This window comes from Humulus lupulus, chromosome 7 (genome assembly GCF_963169125.1).
Source record: "Humulus lupulus chromosome 7, drHumLupu1.1, whole genome shotgun sequence".
NCBI classification, from domain to species: domain Eukaryota; kingdom Viridiplantae; phylum Streptophyta; class Magnoliopsida; order Rosales; family Cannabaceae; genus Humulus; species Humulus lupulus.
This window is the reverse complement of record NC_084799.1, coordinates 40,165,521-40,189,693: the sequence shown is the minus strand read 5'-3', so window position 1 is coordinate 40,189,693 and position 24,173 is coordinate 40,165,521. Positions and strand designations below refer to the sequence as shown.

Here is a 24,173-nt window from a genome sequence, read left to right as displayed (position 1 = left end):
TGGGTGAGGGAGAGAGATGCGTCGGGTGAGGGTAGTTATGGGTTGCTCGATGGTTTTGTGGGAGTGAAGAGTTTTGGCAGAGAGAGGGAACGGGCAATGGGAGGGGAAAAGTTACGGTTTTTATTTATGTTTTTTATCACTATCGTGTACCATCGTACTATCGGGCAAGTATCGGGTACCATCGTGTACCATCGTACTATTAAGTCCGCAGTAACTTAAAAACAACAATCGGGCATATATCGGACTATTATCGATCCATTATCGTACTTAAAGGGTGTATAGATTCAAAATAATTATCGGGCAACCATCGGGTAGCCATCGAACCTTTATGACAATCGGGTAACCAAAACTATCGGGCAACCATCGGGTTGCCATCGGACCTTCATCCCTAACCTTGAAACTCAACAACTATCGTGCTCGAATCGGGCCTCTATCGGGCATTTAGAAAAAAACTCAAGGAACCCAAAAAAAACGCAGATTTTCACAGAACACGATTTTCACCAAAAAAACAACAAAAAATACCAACAAACTACATATCCAACATCTAAACAGCATTCTAAATCATAAAAACAACCAACAACAACAAGAATCAAAGAAAATCACTTACCCATGTGTATCTTTCTTGCAAGATTTTAGAAAGGAAAGGTATGAGATTTTGTTATGAGAGGGGTATTTTTGGTACTAAATGAAAGATGAGCATTTGTATCATATGGTGGTTAACTTTGGTTCAAATTTTAATTATTAAGCTAATGTAAGCATTATTTATCAAATTTCCCTTTCAAAACTCATGTAATTGCACAATAATTATGTAGTTGGAGATAACTGAGGAGTGTCAATTACAATCTCAAATTCTTATAGCCACATGAGAATTGAGTGTAATTACACTACGTAATTACTAATTACTATCAATTTTAAATAGTATTTATTACATAATATTATTTTTCTGCGTAATTATTAACTGTTTTGTCAAACATAAGATTACTTAATAATTACACAATTATTTTCAATCATGTCATTTATGATCATAGCTTATCGAGCGCATTTCTTATAAATACACACGCTGAGATCACTTTATTATAACCATCCATTTGTGTTCAAACAAGTGGTCGTCTTTCCTTTCGTCGAACCTTGCTCGTCCTTCTCTTGTCATAATTTAGGACCAGCACAATAATAAGACATGACAATATTAATTTTCTAATGATAAATAATTAAATATGATAATTATTGAATTTTCATATAATAATTACGCACAATAATAAGTAATTGAATTTTCTCTTGTCATTGATTGGGAAGTGTAGAAGAGACGTTATTTTTCTTTGGTCTTTCATATTATATATGCGCGTTTATGGCCCCATCATGATGCATACCACGGCTCTCAAATGATAAGAATTAAGTTGGGAAAGAGATAGAATATTGCAATCGCAAACTATGCTGAAAGAGATAAATTGTCTAATCATTAAAAAAAAACCCTATTAATATTCATTCACATTTGTTATGGATTGGTGGATTATTTCAACGTAAGAAGCAAGCTATATCCTTTTGTTCACACTAGGAAGTTGCAATTATGACATCTTGTGTCACATTACAACATCAATTTCAAGGATAATAATAATAATAATAATAAATAAAGAGAGATTGACTTTGAAGAATCTCTCCGAAATGGTATCATCAATGAAATCAAATAACTATTGATACCATAATATGGCGTGTTTGTTGTGTTTGTCTATCTTGCTTAACCTTACTTCCTCCAAATAATAAGATCTAACTGAATCGTGCTCCTTTAATATTCTCTTTGTTTATACGATCAATTCAACTTTAAAGAGATGTGCCTAACTGGCTATATAGTGTACAGTATAAAATTAAATTATTTGCCTGTTCACATTTTATTTCATATGGTTCCATCCAGAAATGAATAAAGCTTTATTCAAATAATCCTCATATACGGTCGCTCACTATATTTAGAGTTATCCATTTGGAGTGACCTTATCTCTCTCTTTTTCAATGTAAAGTTGATTTTACTATTTTTACTTTTTAACATCTCGTTTTGACAAAATCATCTTTATTAGGACACAAATATATATAACAGAAAAACTTAAGAAAGCAATGTCTTTAAAACTTTTGTACGACCCCCAGCTAATTATAGGAAAGTGAATACATAAGATTTAAAAGTTATTATAATTATGATTTAATTTCAAAGTTATATTATACTAATGAATTCCAAATGGGAAATTTCACTTTTTATCTCTAATAATACATAATATTACCAAAAAATCTCAACATTAATAATATTTTCAAATTAATGCTAAGCTTTTCCCTCCTACCGAAAATACCCTTCCCATTCAATCTCAGCCTTCTCTCTCTCAGTCTCGGTTTCTCTCTCTTTCAGTCTCACAAAAATCCCCCAAAAACCATCGAACCCCCACCTCCGTCGAGCCGCCATCTCCGTCGAGCCGTCGAGCCCGCATCTCCGTCGAGCTCCCACCTTCTCCGTCGAGCCCCCACCTTCTCCCATTTCTCCGGCGATCTCGAGCCCACTGCAAACTCCCATTTTTCTGTCAAACCCGAGACCCACGGAGCATATTTCCTTCAAAGTTTAAAAAACTAAGGTAAAATCTTGAACCCAAGTCCATATTTGCTTTATATCGTTGTTGAATCTGTGATTTGTGGAATGGGTTGTCCGATTTTGTGGGAAATTTTTTCTGGGTTTGAACCAGTGGCTCGATAGGTTCGATTATGGTTCGATAGTAGGCTCGATAAGGTAGTTTGAACAGTTCGATGATGGATCGATTATGGCTCGATATGAGCTCGACATGGAGCTCGACATGAGCTCGATAGGAGCTCGATAAGAGCTCGGTAGGATATGTTGTATTATATTACAAGGGCTCGATAGGTTCGATAATGGTTCGATATGAGACTAGACTGTAGCTCGATGGTTATTTATCTAGACAGGCAGATTTTTCCTAGCTCGATAGGTTCGATAATGGTTCGATATGAGACTAGACTGTAGCTCGATGGTTATTTATCTAGACAGACAGATTTTTCTTAGCTCGATAGGCTCGATGCTGGCTCGATAGGCTCGATAAATTTAGGTTGTTGATATTTCTCGATGGAACTCGATAGTTTTTCGATAGTGCTCGATAGGGTATGTTGCAGCTCGATGATAGCTCGATAGAGATCGATAGAGCTCGATGACAACTTATTTCAGTGTTTTTTTGAAATTTTTTTTATTCTGTTTTCTTACAAAAAAAATTTCATGTGTTGTTACAGATGCCTAAGTTGCTTGTTCCGTTCAGTGATCACTTTCCTGGTCGAGTGACATATCGGGGTAGTAGTACTTTAAATCACATCAAGACCAGGTTTTTGGAGCTCGGGCTGCTTGAAAGGGCTAAGGAATCCCCTTTTAAGCAATACTTTTTGGCTTCGGAGTTTAATTTCTCCGGAGTCTTGGTGCATCAACTGTTGCTGAGGAAAATCACCAGCAACAACGAAGATGAGGTGCATTTTTTCTTGGGGTCGAAGTCTTGTAGATTCGGCATGGGAGAGTTTGCCCTGGTGACGGGGTTGGATTTCAGTGCCTTCCCGTCACCAGAAGAGTTGGAAGGGCGTAATCTCAGCGATCGGTTGATAAAGGAGTATTTCAACGATGCTGAGAAAGTAAAGCTGTCACAGGTGGACCATGCTTTCAAGACTTGTACGGTTGTGGAAGATGTGTACAAGCTTGGTCTATGTCTGTTTGTTGAGGGGGTTCTGAATGCCATTGAGGGAAAACTGCACATTTGGCGAGATATTCTAAAAATTGTTGAGAATGTAGAGTACTTCTTCAGCTATCCATGGGGGAAGTACTCTTATAGGAGGCTATTGCATTCTTGTAAGAAGGACATGGTGAAGCAAAAGGCCAACTATGATGCCAAGAAGGATGCCAAGGTGCAGCAAGAGTCCAAATACAGTATGTATGGTTATGCCCCCGCCTTACAGTACTGGGCATATGAGGCTATCCAACAGCTTGCGGTGGAGCTTGTTGTGAGCTCGGGAAACATGTTCCCGAGGATGCTTAGCTGGTCGCATCGGAGGAACAAGGATTTCACCAAGTCCGTCATCGCACCGATATTATTGAAGAAGAATGTAAGTTATGTTGTTTTTTTTTTATCTATATGCTTATCTTTTATCATTATTTGAGTTAACCAAATGTTTTATGTTGTTTGCAGTTAATTGTTCTTCCGATGTTGAAGCCTCGGCCAGCAGAAAAAGACTATTACTTGTCTTTGACTGAGGGAGATCTTCCCCTTTATCCTGGGCTTGGCCAGGATCCCTCGGAGACTGATGAGGAGGAGGATGCGACTTTTGAGAAAATGGCAGAGAAAGTTTCTCAGGCTGCCGAGGCAGCCAAGATATTTGTTGATGCTGCCCCGGGGGAGGAGGTTGCAGGTCCCACCCCTCCTATTCCCCCAGCCTCAGCCCCAGCCTCAACCTGTGCCCCAACATCAGCCCCAGCCTCAGCCCCAGCATCAACCTGTGCCCCAACATCAGCCCCAGCCTCAGTGTCAGCCCCAACACCAACCCCACCACCAGCCTCAGCCCCTGAGCTGGCCGACTTGATTGAGCGGTTGGACAGAGTCGAGGGTCGACAGGAGACCCTCTTGAAGAACCAGTCAGTGATCTTGGACGTACTCAGTCAGATCCTGACATTTGTTAAGGAGAAACCGAGGGGGTCCAATGAAGATTCAGAGTCAAAGTCATTGGATCTTCCGCTAGACTATGTTGATGATCCAACGACGCCCCCTACCATCATTGTGACACCAGATGCTGAGACTCCGGGAGTCGTTATTGTCAACCCTGAGGATGTTGCTGGGGTTCAGTTTCAGAGGGCTAGACGCCAAAGACGCAAGCCAGATTGGTTTGAGGACTATACGGATCCCACGAGGAAAAGACCTCGCACTGCTGCAGCTGCACCAGCAGACGAGGCTACACAAGAGGCTACACATGTGCTGGACCCTCTCAAGAAGCCAGATCCCAAACAGTATAGGACAATGTGCAAGTGGCTTCTTGGAGACATGCCCAACAAGACCCCGCGGGATGTAAAGACTGGGAGTCACGGTCCAGCATGGTTTCTGACGTTGAAGACACCCCAGTCGTGGCTCAATGATGGGGTAAGCAATTTATACCTAATTATGGACTGTTTTCAATTTTACATGTTTTATTTTTACTGACTCGATAGGAGTTCGATAGTAGTTCGACATTGATGTTAAAATAGGGGTTGTTCTTTACTATTTCAGAGTGGCTCGATGTGAGCTCGATGGAGCTCGATAGGTAGTTCGATAGGGATGTTAAAATAGATTGTTTTTTTACTGTTTTAGAGTGGCTCGATGTGAGCTCGATATTAGTTCGATAGTAGTTCGATAGGGATGTTAAAAGCTCGATATGAGTTCGATAGTGAAAATTCCCTTAACAAAGTGGCTCGATGGAGCTCGATAGGGAGTTCGATAGGGATGTTAAAATAGGTTGTCTTTACTATTTCATGATGGCTCGATAGGTAGTTCGATAGGGATGTTAAAGTAGGTTATTTTTACTGTTTCAGACTGGCTCGATGTGAGCTCGATAGTAGTTCGATGGTAGTTCGATAGGGATGTTAAAGTAGTTTGTTTTTTTTACTGTTTCATACTGGCTCGATGTGAGCTCGATATGAGCTCGATATGAGTTCGATGTGAGCTCGATGGAGCTCGACATCAGCATTTTATGATGGTTTTTGCTAATTTTTTTATCGTACTCTCTTTTGCAGCATATTGATGCGGCAGAACACATGCTTCGTATGCGTCGCAAGTATTTTCCCAATATATATCGACAGAATGCAGTTGTGATGAACAGTTATTTCTCACAAGTGATACCTGCCCGATATGATCAGTTCAAGAAAACAGCCGACAAAACAAAGTATTATTGGGATGCTGACATTATGTCCATGTTGACCGGCATCGAGCAGCAGTTTCTGGCATCTTGGGGAGGAGTTGAGGATGTATATTGGTGCCAGAAATATGGACAACAACATTGGTTTGCCATTGAGGCTTCCATTTCTAGTTGGACTCTGACTGTTTACGATTCAGACAACTCGGTGATTAGTGACGCAAAGCTTGAGGATATTATGAGTCCATGGTGCTTTATGCTACCTTCTCTGTTAATGCAGAGTAAACTGTTTACTGATAGCTTGATGTTGAAGATTCCATCAGCAGGAAATAGGCCGCATCAGTTCACATTGCGTCGCAAACAGAAACACGAGCTCCCTCAGTCAAAGAGAAGGTAACAAACATCATCTTCATACTAATTTTGTTTCTAACTAAATTTATAGTAATGTGCACTTAATATATTTTTTTTTTTTTACAGTGGGGATTGTGGTGTGTATGCTATCAAGTATATTGAGCATCTAATGGTCGGTCTTCCATTGGAAGCTATCTGCGATGAAAATATGGAGGTGTTCAGGAACAAGTGGACCACAGACTTGTGGTATCAAAATTTGTTACCTTGATGATTGTATATATACAGGGTCTTTACATGTACAGTTTGTTGTTCACATTTTTTTATAATTTTCATGGGCTGTTATCGAGCTAATATCAAGCTATATCGAACTGTTATTGAATTATCAAAATTTGTTACCTTCATAAAAAGAGTTTATTAATACAACAAGTTCAAATGGGAAAAAAGAGTTTAAAGCCTAGCTTTTCCATAAACATAACTTTTCAGAAAAATAAAATAAAAAGAGTTTATTAATACAACAAGTTCAAATGGGAAAAAAAAGTTTAAAGCCTAGCTTTGCATGTAGCCCTGTTGTGGCCAAGACCACCACACATGCTACACTTGCGATGACTGGGAATGATTTCTCCATTCGATGGAGTGCGGTTTGTCTTCCTTCTTCCCACCTTATTCTTCTTCGGTCGACCAACTGATTGTTTTTCAACGGGAACCCCAACTTGCATTTTCTCTATGTTCTCGGGAACTTCCCAATCATCCTCATTTCCAGTTGGGTAAATTGTTTCTTTGTAAGACTCCCTCCACATCTCAGTAGTGTAATATGGTGAACACAGTGAGTAAATGTTGATATTGCGCAACATGGCCGCAGCCACACCATGAACACAAGGGTAACCCATTATTTGAAACTGACCACAAGAGCATGATTTGGTCATCAAATTCACCTCACCATCACCTTCTGGGTCTACCACATGAAATTCAAACTGTCCAAGAGGATGGACTTTCAAGTACCTTGCATCATCCGCAATGCCTGAGACATCTTTCTCATATGTTGTTGCTAATTTCTATGTGCACTTCTCTACCTCCTCACGACGCGCGGCAAACCATGACTGAATTGTGAAACGAATGAATTCCACAAAAGTAGTGACTGGGAAGGTTCTTGTGTCTCTGGTTTTGTTGTTGAAACTTTCAGCGTAGTTGCTTGTCATTACATTGTATCGATTCCCAGGAAAGTATACACGAGTCCGAGTCCACTTATCGAAGCCAATACCCTCGAGATATTGAGCTATGGCAGGATCCATTTGCTTTATATTATTGAAGAACCTGTGAAATTTTGACTTCTGAAATGCATATGCCGCATTATACATCTCCTTGTGACAGTGATCTGTCTTGAACTTAGCGATTACATTCATACTTATGTGATGGTAGCATGCGCCGTGGTAGGCATCAGGGAAGACCAACTCAAGAGCATGAATAATGCTAGCATGCCTGTCTGAAACAAAAGACAGATTATCAACAACTCCAATGGCTTCCTTCAATTTCATCATGAAATACTTCCAAGAAGCATGATTCTCACTGTCAACAATCGCGAATGCAATTGGATAAATGTGGTTATTCGCATCCAATGCGACAGCACACAACATGTGGCCACCATACCTTGACTTTAAGAAAGTGTCGTCCACACATATAAGACAACATGATGTAAATCCCCTTCTACAAACTCCGAGTGAGAAGAAACAGTAAAGAAAGCGACCGTCATCTGTGACAAAATCAGTAATTGTACCTGGATTCTTTTGCTGCAGCATGTACAGGTAAGAAGGTAACTTGGAGTACGATTCTTCAGGTTTCCCCCTAACATAACCGAGTGCCTTCTCTCTGCATCTCCAAGCCTTAATATAACTCATATCGATCCCAAAATTATTCTTCATATCCTCCTTTATGCTGTTTGGTGGATAGCTAGTGCCATCAGTAGCATATTTGTTCTTGATAAGGTGCCCAATGACAGAAGGTGCTGCTTGATGGTGGTCTTTTTGTCGCAATTCTAGTGAGCAAGTATGTACACTATTATAAACAGTGATCTCAAACATCTCTGATCGCGCTACTTTTTTCCCTCTTATTCTCCAACCACAATCAGGATCCTTGCAGGTGATATACAACACATCAGTACCAGACTTCTTAACCATAAACTCAAAATTATTCTTCATTGCAAAGAGAGCCGCTTTGGTTTTCAATTCCATCTTGTTCTCAAATGTCTTCCCAAGATGTAATTCCCCCAACGCTATACCGGATGAGGGTGATTCAGAACGACTACAAGCTATGATATCTTCTTTTGTAAACATGGGAGCACTCCATTTTCTGTGATCTTCTGTTGAACATATTGAAATGTTCCCTGTATAGTTATATTCTGTTCCACCATGACGACTAGAGCTGGTGCCAGGTGTTCGGCGTCCTTGACTTGGTGGGTTCGTCCGTGCAATATGACGTATTGGTTGTTCTTGTGCTTCTTCTACTTGCAAATGTTCAGCTAATAGATCATCATCCACCGAATTGTCTCCTAATTCCTCATTGTGTTCGGCTACCGGATCGTCATTCACATAGGGGTTGTACTCATACTGGTTGTCCCTCAGGTCACCAATAGGAAATCCTAAAGTACTGGCTGCTCCCTCAGGTCCAGGAGTGGAATATGGGTCTGCAATGACAATCTTTTTAACAGGAGTGACACACAAGGCCAACCTTTCTTTAGATGTTACTCCTATGAATGCACGGACACCAAGATCACTTTCAACATGAACAGGTGTAAACGGTTGGTCGCCGCAAGTGTAAGGAACTTCCAATTTCAACTCATACATCTGTTTATCAACTTTAAGTTCCTTGTGCAATATGTCAAGAAGTTGCAAGTACGTTACAGTATCCTCCATCGGTATCACCGTGCATTGAGGGTCCTTGAAAATCCACTTATTCCCTTGTAATTCCCAAACACCATTGTAGGATACAAAAACGTAGACAATAGAGCCTATGTTGGAAAAAAAAACATTAACATTGTCAGGAAAACTGTCATTTTTCCAGAAATGCAATAGAAAATAACATTATCGAGCTTTATCGAGCTATTATCGAGTTGGAATCGAGCTACCATTTCTCAAAACAGAACACAAACCTAACCAAACCCTCCATCGAACCCCTATCGAGCTATTATCGAGTTATCATCGAGCTACCCTTTCTCAAAACAGAACATAAACCTAACCAAACCCTCCATCGAACCCCTATCGAGCTATTATCGAGTTAGCATCGAGCTATCATTTCTCAAAACCGACCATAAAACACAACCAAACCCTCAATCGAACCCTATCGAGCTCATATCGAGCTACTATCGAGCTCACATATTATAGATCCATTCGACCCCTTATCGAACCCTTATCGAGTTTCCATCGAGCACTAAACCGAACCTATCGAGCTATTATCGAGCTAACATCGAGCTACATCGAGCTCTTACAAAGACCTTCTTCTACATACCATCGAACCGTTATCGAACCGTTATCGAGCTTCTATCGAGCAAAAAAATTGCAGAAAACCCAGAAAAACACAGATCGCGGAATCTCTCAAAAAATCCCGAAAAATACACCAATATAGGCTCAGATCTGTTCAAAATAGCCAAAAAAAATGTAAACAAATAATACCCAACACAAAATGTAAAATCTCATTACCCATGGTTTTTCTCCTCCAAAAACTCTCAAAATAGATGTTGCCTTTGATATTAACGAATTCACAGAAACAATGGAGATAACTAACAATGATTTTGACAAGAAAATTATACAAAACTGTAGGTTTTATGGAGATTTCGTGAGAATTAGAGAGAGAGAGGGAGGAGAGTGGAAGAGAAGATTTTGTGAATTTTTGATATAATGGGAGGGGTATTTTGGGTATGGGAGGAAAGTTTAGCATTAATTTGAAAATATTATTAATGTTGGGATTTTTTGGTAATATTAGGTATTATTAGAGATAAAAAGTGAAATTTCCCTTCCAAATTATTAGGTATTCATTTTTTTTCTCTTCAATTTTTCTGTTTCTTTTTCAACCTTTCATACTGTCAAAAAGTTAGAGTTTATTTTTATATATGTTTTTTAATGACCTTTAATATATATATATATAAATAAATAAATTAATGTATACTTAACCTTGGAAAAATACCCATTTACTTTAGATATTTTTATATAAAATACTCATTTTTGTTAAAAAAAAAAATTAAGTTTTTACAGTCAAACATTTTTTTTTTAATTTTATGGTTATAAGAAAATTTTTATATTTTTACAGTTTTATCTTTTTTTTCAAGTTGTTTGTAAGTTTTTTTTTAGTTATTTTGATATATATATATTTTTTTTTTTGTTATTGTTGATCCAATGAGTTATTTTTAAGTTGTTTTTCTTAAAAATCGTATATTTGAAAATTTATTGCGTATTTTTTACAAAAAATACTAGGAAGCACATAAAAAACAAAAAAAAAATCTGTATTTAAGAAAAAATCAATTTACTTTATAAAAATCTTAATTTTTTTCACGAAAATACAGAGAGGCAAATATTGTAATTAAATTATATAAATATATTTTTAAATGTTAGCTTAATTTGTAACTAAAATATACATTTTCGTAACAAAAACTTGCTAAACTAATTTTGTAACTAAAAAAAACATTGGGTAACTAACATTTACAAAAATAACTAGTGAAATTAGTTATAAAGTTTTTTTTTCCAAAAAGAAAAATAAATTAGTTATAAAGTTCTATAAATAACATTTAAAAGAAATGATTAGATTACAAATATATTAAAAAAAAAATTACATTCCATTTAAAAGAAAAAACAGAAATTGAAGAAAGAATGAAAAGAAGAGAGAGATCTTGAGTGGCTGGATTTTGTTCTACTTGATGAGTCGAGTTCAATGTTGCAAAGATCTCCATATTTTTATGTTAGAATTGGTCAAAATTAATGCTTAAAGATGGTGGCGTTGTGAACTTCAAATGGTCACCATGGGAGTTGAGTAGGGTGAGAGGGCTTGGGGCTAGTGGTCTCCTGGTGGCCAACAAACACCTCTAAGTAGTAGAGTTGTGCAAAAGTTTTTGCAAACTGCCAAACACAAATAAACCGCCTAAACCAAACCGAAAAAACTGACAAAAAATGCAATCCGAATAACCTGACAAAAATTCGAATCACTCAATTATTATATTGGGTGGTTTGGGAAATATACCAACTTGCCCAATATAACTCGAATAAACCGATTAAGAGTTTTTTTATACATACATATATTATGTATATCATTACATACATTATATTATATGTAATATTAAATATTGTTTTTGAATTTTTAACAATGAATTTGTAATAATGTTTTAAAATTTTCAATTTAGAATAATATGTATAAGTTTGGAAGATGTATACTATACTTTTAGTTTGTTGAATCTAATTATTTAAATATTAAAAAAAAACTTAAGATTGGTTTGGGCAAGTTAACCCGTCCAAACCGCCTAAAATATTGGATGGATTGAAAAAAAATTAATTGCACGGGTTAGAGTTAAATTTTTGCAACCCAATGTTGGTGGTGGTCGGTGTTGGTCGGTCGTGAAAGAAGAAAAAGAGAAAGAGAGAGGGGGCTCCATACTTTTGATATTAGTTTTTACATTTGTATGTTTCAATTTAGGGTGGGTTATGTCATTTGTCTTTTTTTTTTAATTCTTTTTAATAGATAATATATTCAATTTCATGTAAAAATGATAAAAATTAAATAGTAAATAGATTTATTATGTTAAGTACTACATATATTATTATATTTTTAACATAATCTATATTGTTTCATAAAAAATAAAAATAAAACAAGAAAGTCTCCATAAATATTTTAGGTAGTTATATAAAAGAAAAGAACAGCCGATACAAAACATAAGATTGTTCCTTTAAGTCTCCATCCTCTTTATATATTCAACAAAATCACACAAGAGATTCTTTCGATTCAAAGCGTAATTCACTCCCCAAAACATACTCAAACTCATGACCTGTGTTTGATGGGGCGGTGAAAGTTCTCAATTTATTATATTTGAAGCACTTAAGTTCCTAAATTATTTTTTTAGTTGCGAAAGTTACTTTCGTCCATGTTTTGGTACAGTTTAGTGCAACTATCAATTCTCACCGTTAAGTTTGATTGTGACACGTAGGAAAAAGTGTCTAATTAAATAGATATTTGCAGTGAAAGTACCCAATTTAAGAAATATTTGTAGCAAAAGTACTCAATTTAAGGGATATTTGCGACAAAAATACCCAATTTATAAGTAAATTTCACGTCATGATGACAGACTTAACGACGAAATAAACAGATACACTCAACTGTACCAAATCATAGACAAAATATATTTTCGTCGTAAAAAAATAACTTATGAACTTAAGTGGTACAAACTCAATAATTTAGTTAAGTTGCAAATATCCCATATATATAGGGGAATTCTCCTATAGGGGCTTCACTTTAAGCCCTACCGGTGGGGCTCTCAGTGTCCTCGACCCGTGAACAGTTTTCAGCGTGATTTTTTTTATGACCGTGTATATTGTAGCTATTTAGAATCTTGCAGATTTTCAGAAAATTCTGAATAGTTTACAGGACCGAAAACTAGGTTCAAACATGTTGTTGCACGCGTGACTAATTTTTTTTATGCGGGTGGAAATCAACATGTTTGAACCTAGGTTTTGGTACTGTAAACTATCCGAAATTTTCTGAAAATTTGTAGGATGCTCTAAACAACTACAATATACACGGTCATAAAAAAAATTGCGCCGAAAACAGTTCACGAGTCAAGAAACACTGAGAGCCCTACTGGTAGGGCTTAAAGTGAAGCCCCTATAGAAGAATTGTCCTATATATATCATGCAATTTATGAAGGGAAATTTGAGTTTTTTTGCTTAATGGGGTGGTGTAATTCAAAATAATACTATGCATTTTTATCATTTCAAAATGATGCCAAAAGTTTTGCTAGTACCCAAAATGCCCTTGTCACAATTCCCCCCAATCCATTTTGATTCTCCTTTCTCTCTCACACACTCTCTCGGTTCATCTCCCCCCCGATCGACCGACTAACCAAAACCCAACCCCATCGAAACCCCGTCGTAGCCCCCATCGAAATCGCGCTGTTGCCCCCGTCGAAGTCGCGCTGCTGCCACCATCAAAGCCCCCTGTCCCTCTCGCCTCTCGCCTCAAAGATTCTCCCTCTCGCCTCTCGTCGTTTGTCCGTCTCTGTTGTTCCCCCTCACGAGCTCATCCAAAACCCAGGGCCTCTGGGTTCGAGTTTCTCCATCTCCATGAGTTTCTCCATACCCAAAACAAAGGTAAGCTCTTATTTTTAATACATTTAATTTGTGTTTGTAGTGTTATATTTTATGATTATTTGTGTGTTTGTGTCTGGTTTTGGGTTTGAATCAGGTTTGTTTTGGGTATGGATTAGTGTGGGTATGTTGAGAGTGAAGTCTAGGATTTTTGTGGGTCTGGTAAGGTTGCTCGATGGTGGTTCGACGGGGCTTCGATGGTGGTTCGATGGGGCTTCGATGGTGGTTCGATGCATGCCCGATAGGGGTTTGATAGGTTAAGTCGTTAAGCACTACAAGAAAAAATTCTTTTGTTGACGCGGTTCTTCGCCCACAGGTAATTAAGAGAAGGAGAGAAAGGGATTAGTGCTGAATATAGAACCGTAACAGATATAAGATCGTAAAGAATGAAATAGGTGACTCAAGACACGTTTTTAAGTGGTTCAAAGGTTAAAATCCTTCTACTCCACTAGTCAATATTATTGATATATTCTGGGTATTTGGTTACAGAGTATATATCTTCCCAGAGATTATATTTTCCAACCCTTATCAACTCCCAGGGTCTCCATATTTATAGGAGAAGGCACCTGGAAGTTGGTAAGGAGGTCATCCCGTGACCTTCTTATTTTTCATATCAACTCTGTGACATTTATGATTAATTCCTAAACCTGACACATAAGTGTGGTCAAATCAATAGGCAAGGAGATAACGCGCCGCACGGCCCAACCTAGCCGTGGGTGCCTGAACACGCACGTTCCTGCTGCGTGTCCGAGAATTCAGGGGAATATCGGACACGTGATGTCAGATATATGCACGTTTATCTTGCGTGTGTTGACTTTACAAGGGGTCATAGCCTCCATATCTAGCTCGTACCACGAGCTGCGCACCTGACCCGACCTTCGGCCTTCAGATTCCTTGCTTCAGTCTTGGGGAGTCTCGGCGAGTCCTTGGGGATTCCTCGAGCTAAGGAGGTACGACCTCAAGACAGGAGCTCCGGTCTTGGGGATGTTCATGGACTAACCATGATTAGTCCGAAGCTCGGCCTGCTAATCAGCCCGTGGGAAAATCAGGGCGTACAGCTTTTAATAACACCAAAAATGTGTTATCAAAACATACCATAACACTTTTTGACGTGTTAAGACCGACTATGTTATCGTAGGTCAGGGTACTTTACATAACACTTTATCATTGTTATACAGATGTGTTATTATACTGTCAACGATAACACACTTTCTGTGTTATTTTAATAAATAGATAAGTGTTTAATTATATTATTTATAGTCGATTATATAACACATTTCAATACTAATTTGTGTTATACTACACTTTAGTATAACACATTTTTTGTGTTATACTACACTTTAGTATAACACATTATTTGTGTTATATAATGAAGTTTGCATAACAAAATTCTTTCCATTAAAAGTGTTATTATAATAGATATTATAACACATTTTTCGTATTATTTTAATATTTATATAAGTTTAAATTCTCATTATATATTCATTTATATAACACTAATTTATTCTATTATATTTTAATTTTTTTATATAATTAAAATTAGCTTTCTAATATATACTAGCATCATCAAATGAACTTGATTTTCAAATAACAAAAAGTAAAAACATTCAACATTGTATTAACAATCCACAAATTAGTTTAAAACATTCAATACTGTCATCAACAACAAAATGTTCTTTAAGTATTCAAGTAGTCTTAAATATTCTACATATTGAAAAGTTACTACTTTCAGTACAAAATATTCTACAGCTACCCAACACAAAGCCTTCAAAATTAAGTATCATTTTCTATTTCACTTGTCACATCTGCAAAATAAACAAAGAAATATTTTATTGTTATTATCTAGCATCACAAATTACTTCAAGAAAAATGCTATGGAAATTATATCCAAGAGAGGACACTACATACAAAATAATGAATTCACAACTACACCAAAGCAAACAAAGAAACCAAACACTAAATTATAAGACATTGGTTCTTTTTTTAGTATGAAAATGTACCTCTTGGAATAACTTTTTTAGAAGGCCATGCAACTGTGGAACCAACTGCTTCTTGTATTGTAAGCATCGCATTATTAGGACGAAATAAGTAAGACTCTGGTACAATATCAGCATCAACCCATACTCGCATAAAGTCTGGTCCAAGAGGCTTTCCATGTACAGTTAACTTTGGATCACTAGAATCCCAACAACCTTCAGCAACAATTACATCTGCTCAGTCAAGCAAGTAGCAACCATTCTTCCCTTCTGTAAAGTTATGTCTTTTTTCTAGTGCAATACTCTACCAAAATGATTTTAAAGAAAATATATTAGTTTTTGTATTTGTTCTTCTAAAATGAATCACTAAAACAATAACAACTTTGATAATTTACCGTAGGGGACTGAATATTGTTTGACTGCGGTACATTGCGAGACTGTCCTTCGCTTGGTGTCGCTTTACCACCAACCTAAATATAAAACCAAGATAAGTTTCATTGGAAGAAAAGAAAACTAAGGTTTATAAGTGCAAGATAGAATTACCACCAAGTGTTCTTTAAGTAGATTCATCATTTCAGTCATTTTGAGCTTCATATTATGTTGCTCTTCTTCTAACTTGGAGATCTTGCTATTACACATATTAACAACAGTTAGCTTCGACCTTGTTACGCCTCTTCCGTGTCCAATTAAACGACTAGATTTTGGGTTACCAAACAATTTTGTCAAGGCATCCTCATCAGCGTTGTCTGTAGTTCCAGATTTTGGGTCTTCAAGGAGAATCTCATTCAATGAACCCTGCATATAAATTAGTATAACTAATGTATGCATTATGGAAAATAAATATAAAATCACAAAAATTAAATGACTAATACTCACAAAAATATCAGATGTCGTTGGGTTTACAGGTTCACCATTCTTCTTGGTATGGGCTCTCCGAAAAGCATCGATTCTAGATATTTTAACATCCTCATTTTCTTTTTTCTACACAATACAACAATAGAGATTATAAAATAGAGACTACAATAATGGAAGCAAAAATACAAATAGTATAAAACTTAATTATTACCATAACATCGATTGTTCGAGCATATCCTCTTTGACTTAAGGTGTGTGGAACATCTTTCTTTCTTCTCTCTTAGTATTTGGCCCTTATATCCTATTTAATAAATAAGTAAAAGAGGCATAATAGTATTTAATTTAACACCAACAGAGATAAAAGAGGCAGCAACATCACTTCTTACATCATATTTCTTACCAAATATTCTTTACTAATTTTTTTGGCAACAAATGCTCTCCATTCTACATCACTTTTTATGCAATCCGGCTTTAAGGCTAGTCGTTCACTCTCATTTTTTGCATTGATAATATCCTTTACAAGTCTAGATTTCCCAGATCTCCATAGTTCTGCCATCATTTCAAAGCACATCTTTTTTTGCCAATCATCATGTAAGTCATATTGTGCCTACAATAGAATATATAATAATATATTATATGTTTAAGTGTAGAGCTGAATATATAAAAAAAAATACAGTCATAAAACTTGTAATTCTACCTGAATAGATGCCCAAAGAACATCTCTCATGAGTGGTGAAACTTTCCTCCAATCTGAAATAGTGTAAGGAACAACCTCTCGCACAAGAGTGCCCACAAAAGAAGAAAATTGCACTGAGTTAGTACCAACTGGTTGCCCTTTTTCATTCCAATTTATTATCCTTAAGTCATTGTTCCTCTTTGTAAGATTTGCCAATAGAGTTTTTCCCCTTGTCTTCTTGGCTAAGTTCATTACATTCGCATCTACATCTTGAGGTATTTCTTCAATCTCGGTTTGATTTGCCTCATCAATTGTTTTTTGTAATCTAACAGATTTTCTAAGAGGTTGTTCAAGTTGTACCTCAGCCACTTCTTCACATTCTACAACAGCCACTTGTTCACATTCTGCAGCAGCCCCTTCTTCAAATTCTGCACCAACCCTTTCTTCATCAACTATCTCTTCATGTTCCTCCCTTACTCCCTTTTCACAAACACTATCAACTACCTTATCTACTTCATAATTAAGAGATCTTCTAGTTTTTGAACTTCCAAGTGACATCTCCATGTCTTCCACATCATCATTTGGATCTGGCTCTGTATTATAGACCATACGACGAGTTGCTACTCTAGTACTAAGAGCAGGTGGTGAGTCAATTACAACTCTAACAGGTGTAGAAAACCTACGAAAAGCAATCTTTTTCTTTAAAACAGGGCTTCCAAGCAATGTATCGTCCCAATCAGCTTGAGTCTTCAATGATGCTTTTCACTTTTTGGCCACAAAATTGCATAAAGCACCTGGACGAAGGTGTTTTTTTGGAGATCTTCGTAATGTACTCATTTTTCAAGTTGAAATTGTTGCAATATAAAAAGAAAGATAACATAAGAATATAAATCAGAAATGTGGATCACCAAAGAGTAATAAACATACACCAAAACCATAAAACCATAATTGTTTCATTCAAAGTAAAATAAAATCATAAAGTACACCATAGAGAGTAATAAAACCAGATTTGTTTCATTCAACAAAAGTGTAATAATACACCAAAATTACATACAAAAAGTGTAAGTAGATTTGTTTCATTCAAAGTACATAAGAAACAACAGAAAACTCAACTTTCTTCATTGGATTCAAGTCCAAAACACCCTCTATTTGAATCCTTTAAAGCTATATACTAATTACTTGACTCATTCTCCCTTGCATAAAAAGATTTTTTCACTTGTGAAGCTAATACAAATGAATCCCTAATGGATTGAGCTTGTCCTATATTAAAATTTGCAACCATATAGAACTCCGACTTCTTAACACCCATTCGAATATTCGCCCAATCGCACCAAAACAATGGCACCTTAAAAGTACGATAATCAAGCATAATTATATCCTTGATAACACCAAAATACTCTTCTTTATCATTCAATTGCCCACTGTCATGTGCTTCCAAGTATACACTGCTGTTTTGAGTTGTTTTTTCAGCTCTTTTTTTATGGAATCAAATTCCATTAATCATGTACCCTTTATAGGAAGTGACACCGCGACTTGGACCTTCAGCCAATTGAGTTAACATGTCATCTACTTTGCTCAAGTTAGAAATCTGAAAATAAAAATATTTTTGTAAGAAATTTGTACACTAAAACAAAACGTAAACTTTTATCTTGGCAATAGAATACAACCTTTTTCATAAAACCATAACGGGAACCCTTAAGAATGTCGATTCCACAACAAAGTTTGATTGTTATTCAGATTTAAGTGCCTTTCTTTCAGCTCATCCATATGGACATTGAGAAATGGTTCTACAATATCTGAGTTAAACAACACATACCAATGCGCTACTGCCAAGTTCAATCGGTCAAGCTCAAAGCACTCTGCTGCTGATAGTGGATTTTCTTCTAATAATGTGCTATCTCGATTATCATTTTTCTTTAAAAAGGTTTCACAAAAGTGTACACATTCAACAGCAAGATAGCGATTTGCAATACATCCTTCTGGCCGTGCATAATTTGCTACAAATCCTTTCAATGCTTTCATATATCTCTCAAAATGGTACATCCATCGAAATTGCACCGGACCACAAAGTCTAACTTCTTGTGCTAAATGAACAACCAAGTGAATCATTGGATCAAAGAAAGAAGGAGGGACATATTCTTCTAGTTTATAAAGAATTTCAAAGGCTTCTACTTCAATTTCATAATTTCCTCCTTATCAACCACACGCTGACACAATCCATGGAAAAACTTAGAGAGTCGAAGAATTGTCTCTCTACAACCTTCTTCCATTAAACCCCTTATAGCAATAGCCAATAGTTGTTGCATAATCACATGACAATCATGAGACTTAAGTCTTGTCAGCTTCTATTTCTTCACATCTACACAGTTTCTAATGTTAGAGCTATATCCATAAGGCAATTTCAAGTCAAATAGCCTCTCACAAAGCAACTTCTTATCAGATTTTGATAAAGTGTAAGCTGCAGCAGGAAGATGAGTAACACCATTTTCTTCATACGGATGGAGATGAGGCATAATGCCCATCTCTGCCAAATCTAATCTCCAGTTGTAGTGATCTTTAGATTTTCCTTTGCAATCGAGAAATGTGTTAAGTATGCTTTCACAAACATTCTTTTCAACATGCATAACATCAAGGTTATGACTAACAACTAATATTTCCCAATAAGGCAGCCTAAAAAAAATGGAGTGCTTCTTCCAGATTTTTTCTGTGTCTATATCACGACTCCTCTTTTTTCCCTTTCCAAAGTCATTAGTCACTTTGCTTAACTACTCAGCTACTTCAACACCTGTCAATATAATTGGAAATTGTGGTGCTCTTTCCCTTGCCCTAGCTGTTGTATATTTCTTCTTTCTATAACGGTGTTCTTGTGGTAGAAATCGAATATGATTGCAAAAGGACATCTTTTTGCTATGCTTCAACCAAACAACATTTGAGTGCTCGCCACAAATAGGACAACCATACTTCCCTTTAGTCGCACATCCAGCTAAGTTTCCATAAGCTGGAAAATCATTTATGGTCCATAGCAACATGGCCCTTAAATTAAAAAACTTCTTTGTAGAAATATCATATGTATAAACACCATTCCATAATTCTAGTAACTCATCTATTAAGGGTTCTAAGTAAACATCTATGTCATTCCCGGGTTGTTTAGGTCCAGGAATCAACATAGATAGAAAGGTAAATTCATCCTTCATGCACAACGCAGGTGGCAGATTATATACAACAAGCATTATAGGCCAACAACTATACGTAGAACTCATGTTTTTGTAAGGATTGATCCCATCAGCAGCAAGTCCTAATCGAAGGTTGTTAAGTTCAAGTTGAAAATCTGGCCATCTCTCATAAACTGCATCCCAAGCCTCTGAATCTACCGGGTGCCGCATTTTCCCGTCTGTTCTTTTATTGGTTGAATGCCATTTTAAGCTTAAAGTCGTCTCTTCTTTTCTAAACATCCTTTGAAACCTTGGTATAATAGGAAAATATCTCAACAATTTTGCAGGCTGCCCTTGTAGAATCTCTTTTGTCTGTTCATTTTGCTTCCATCTTGGATATTGACAAGTGGGACATACTTGGGCATCAGCATTCTCTTTTGTATACAAACAACAATCGTTGACACAAGCATGGATATGCTTATAGCTCAGATCAAACATCTTTGGAAATTTTTTAACTGCATACATTGATGTCAGTAGGAGATTATCTTTCGGCAACATTTCTTTGATCATCTCCAACATCTCACTAAAGTCAACATCTGAGATTCCATGCTTTGTTTTTAGATTATACAGGCCAACGATAGACGATATTTTTGTATACTTTGAACAACCTTCATACAATGGAGATTCAGCATCTGCTAATAGACTATGAAAATCAACATCATTGTTATCATCACCAAAATCATTGGTATTACTTGAAAATACTCCCGATGCCCGAAATAAATCATATTCAAAACTTGTGTTTGTCGTGCTGCTTTGAACTGGATCTTCCCCATGATGAAACCATGTTTTGTAAGATTGGTCCATGCCCCACAAAACTAAGTGTTCGAAAACTTCGTCTAAAAGTTGATGTCTTAGATTATGACATTTGTTGCATGGACAAAGAATATTGGTTGGAAATCCGAGATTCGTCATGGCTGTCTTAACAAACTCCCTAGCTTTTTGCTCGTATTCCACTATTGCTCTAAAATTTTAGAGCATACTTCAATAATCAAGCACTAAAACTTAAACTTATACCCAAAATAAACTATATGATTTTGTTTACTAACCTGTTAAGATGGATCCAACTTTTATCCATCTCCATTATTATAAATGTCACCCAACTACCTTTTCATTTACTACGAATTTTAGAAGTAGATTGTAGTTAGATTTCATCCATGCTATTGAACTACTATTACTACAACACTCTACTACGTTAATTCATATTGAGGCATTGGTTTGGTTTCTCTTTGACAAGGACTTAATCTATCTTTAAAGTTGGAAACTACTATTATAGTGATGCTTCCTCCATACAATATCAGTTGTTTTTAAATGACCACCTCCAAGTCAAGTTGCGCCATATGTTAAATAATGGAGACAAAGATATGAGTTGAAAGACTTGCTATATATATGCTACATATTTACGTGAACATAGAAAAATAAACAAACAAGAACATGTATTTTCAATTATTGACTGTTCTTTGACATTAAGTGACCTACATATATAAAATCGATTGGAAATGAAAGCTACCTTAACAAGCATATAGACAAACAACACACATGTTTTCTTCCTTATCTCGCCACAGCACATAAATTTCTCAGATCCTACTTCACTAACACACACAAGTTCTCAACCTTCCGTTATCACCGCAACACACAATAATAATCTCATAACCTACTTCACTATGGATGAATATTTAAGATATTCAAACTCCTCTAATATTTCAATAATATAAAACCAAGGTAAAAGGAATACCTCTTGCAAACAAAAATAAGAGTCTCCCGTAAAAAATTACTTGCACACCAAGTATCTTGCCTCTTCTTTTGAAGGCAGCCAACTAGAAAAGTTTCAACTAAAGAGAAAAAAAAACTCAGCATTAAATAAAATAAATAGATAAAATTAAATATGCAAGGACAATATATAACAAAATTTTATTAGAATAACATCATATAGAGAAATGAAATAGAGATGGAGTTAAATCTTCTTATTTGGTTAAAATGAAATTATAAAGAAAAAGACAGTGATGTAAAACTTTTAATGACATGAAAAAGAATAAAATTTGAATTTATTTGAACATAAAATAGATTGGAAATGAATTGTTCCATACAAATCATACAAACAAATGAGAATTAAAGTTCTTGATCAGTGTGAATAATTCATAAAATTTAGTTTAGTTTAGAAAATTCATTAAAAAATTAATAAAAAAGACACCCATTAGAGTGTCTTTGACAGTTTGACAATCCAAGACCACAATGGCACTTACAACACCTCATGAAATTTGTTCATAAATACATATATCAAAATTATAACAGCACATACATCACCCTTCCCCATTTTGCCTAAGGTATAAACCAACAGTCTCTAATAGCCAGACTTGTTATTTCTTCTTGTTGTTGTTTTGCTATATTGGTTAAGAAAAAAAGAATCATGGTACACGACATACATTTTGCTTTACTTAAAAAGCTTCTCACCTTGTCTGCAGGGTATGTATGTGTGAGAGGATTTGACCAAAAAACACGAGCACCACAGCCCCTATTAGCCAGACTTCACTTCCTAGCCAGCAAAGCGAAAAGAGCCAGAGATGCAAAAAATGTGAAGTGGTGGTGTAGATAAGGGAGAACTCAGGGTGATGTCCACCAAAACCAGAATTTTACCATGATGAATCCATGTAGTATAAAGAGCATAAATTCCAACCTAGATTATTTAACAAAACAATTTTAAACTAGTTCTTTTAGATAGTATCAATATATAAATATCCCAAAAGAGAAAGAATAGACTGATAACTCTAGAAATTAGAGTTATTTTACCACATTTTTAAGCTAAAAATGATTTAGTTCTTAAGTTTTTAATTAAATTATTAAGTTTTAATTACTTTTTGAATTTATTAGTTTCATTTTAATTTTTATAGATTTTTATGTATTTTTATAATTATTTTGTTGTAAAATTTTATATAAATAAATAAATGAGTATTGTTGAACTTAAATGTTAAATTAAGTTATAATGAATATTTTCAAAGAATTTATATGAATTATTTATAATTGAAAATATTTTATCATGACTTAATTTATATTTATTTTGTAGGAAATGGTTCTATTTTTGGTGCTTGAAAAGCCAAGAAAGTGTGAAGAAAAGAAAAAGGAATAAGGAGAAAAAAAAATGTTATTTTTGAAAGAATGAAGCCAACCAAGAACCTGGGCCCGAGCCCAACCTCCAGCCAGGCCCGTTACAGTCCTGCAGCTCTTGAAATGCCATTGGGCCTGCCGATCCCATTGGGCCTCACGAAGTCCCCTGCCAGCAGCTTCATTCCCAGCGTGTTCCACCTGTCTCCCACGTTGTCTCCAGCAGCCAACTGCATCACATATGCATATCAACAAACCACCTTGTCGCACGCCCCTGCCTCCTGAAGACTTCCAAGCTGTACGGGCCAGCCTTACATCCAAGGCCCAATAATGAAGCCTTCCTCCACGCCACCAGCTCCCATCAATGAACCCAACGCCTGGCTCAGCGTCAGTCCATGCCTTCAGTCCACTTCGGCTCAAGCACCATCTGCCTAGCCCAAGTCAACCATGCCAAAGCCACAAAATTAAGACCAAAAACTCACATTTTTATTCCCAATATTTTTCACTCAAATATCAATTCACTCTTCCCTATTTTTCTTACCTAAATAAACATTCCTAATTCATTTTTTTACCCTAGCTTTTCACTAATATTTTATCCAACCAAACATTTCATCTTTCCAATACTCTTACACTTACTCTATTTATCCTACCACTTCCCAACACAATTAAATTAATCAATTTATTTATTTTAATTTGATTAATTTAATCTCCATATTTTGCCTATAAATAGAGCCTTGTAAGACCATTTGGGGGGCTCTTCTTCTTCATCTTTTGAACA

The 24,173-nt window shown here is 36.1% G+C and overlaps 1 long non-coding RNA gene across 1 annotated transcript; it reads right to left on the bottom strand.

Moving 5' to 3' along the window:
• Positions 1-15,168: 15,168 nt before the first annotated feature.
• Positions 15,169-15,788, bottom strand: LOC133789549 (uncharacterized). Its single transcript, XR_009873605.1, has 2 exons — positions 15,581-15,788; positions 15,169-15,385 (listed from the first exon to the last, which is right to left on the bottom strand). It is a non-coding gene; the product is annotated as an uncharacterized LOC133789549 (long non-coding RNA).
• Positions 15,789-24,173: the final 8,385 nt, after the last annotated feature.